This window comes from Myotis davidii, unplaced genomic scaffold (assembly GCF_000327345.1).
Source record: "Myotis davidii unplaced genomic scaffold, ASM32734v1 scaffold880, whole genome shotgun sequence".
In the NCBI taxonomy this organism is placed as follows: Eukaryota; Metazoa; Chordata; class Mammalia; order Chiroptera; family Vespertilionidae; genus Myotis; species Myotis davidii.
The window spans coordinates 644,591-645,168 of NW_006292566.1; the positions used below are offsets into that span (position 1 = coordinate 644,591).

A 578-nucleotide genomic window follows, 5' to 3' on the forward strand; every position below is an offset into this window, starting at 1 on the left:
CAGAGGGCTGGATGGCAGGGACCTGACAGGTGCCCTCCTCCCTGGAGAGCCCAGCCTGTGCCTCAGGCCGTGGTTCCCTGCGGGCAGCCATCCCTGGGGAGGGCCTGAACCCCTATCTGCAGGGCCCCCAGATGGGAGCCCCTCACAGGCTGGTCTCAGGGGAGCCCGCCGCCCCAAGAGCACACGTGGGCACCACCAATCCTGGGCCAGCCGCACAGGTGTTTGAGGACTCGGGGGGATCCCCTGGGCCCTTGAGGGCTGTTTCTCTCCTGGGGTGGCCCTTGCAGGCGTCTCCTCCCCCTTCCCCCCTCCCAGGACTCTAGGCCACAGGCCCCCAGGCGTGACCCAGCGGGTCCCTGTCCCTCCAATGCCTGAGGCACTGCCACCCCCTCCCCGTCCCCTCTCTGGGGCCTGGGACTGGAGCCCGCCCTTGGGCAGGGGATGTGGGAAGGGGTCCCTCTCCTGGGCGGAGGCTGCCCTGCTTGAGGTCCGGCCTGGCTGGAGAGGGCCTGAGGGCTCCCAGCTTCAGGCCAGGGCTGGGCGTGGGCGGGAGCAGGGAGCAGAGAACAGGGAGCAGG

The 578-nt window shown here is 70.6% G+C and overlaps 1 protein-coding gene across 1 annotated transcript in view; it reads left to right on the forward strand.

Annotated features, from left to right (window-relative positions):
• CD81 (CD81 molecule) overlaps positions 1-578 on the forward strand; it is a 6,013-nt gene that overhangs the window by 914 nt on the left and 4,521 nt on the right. The window lies entirely within an intron of this gene.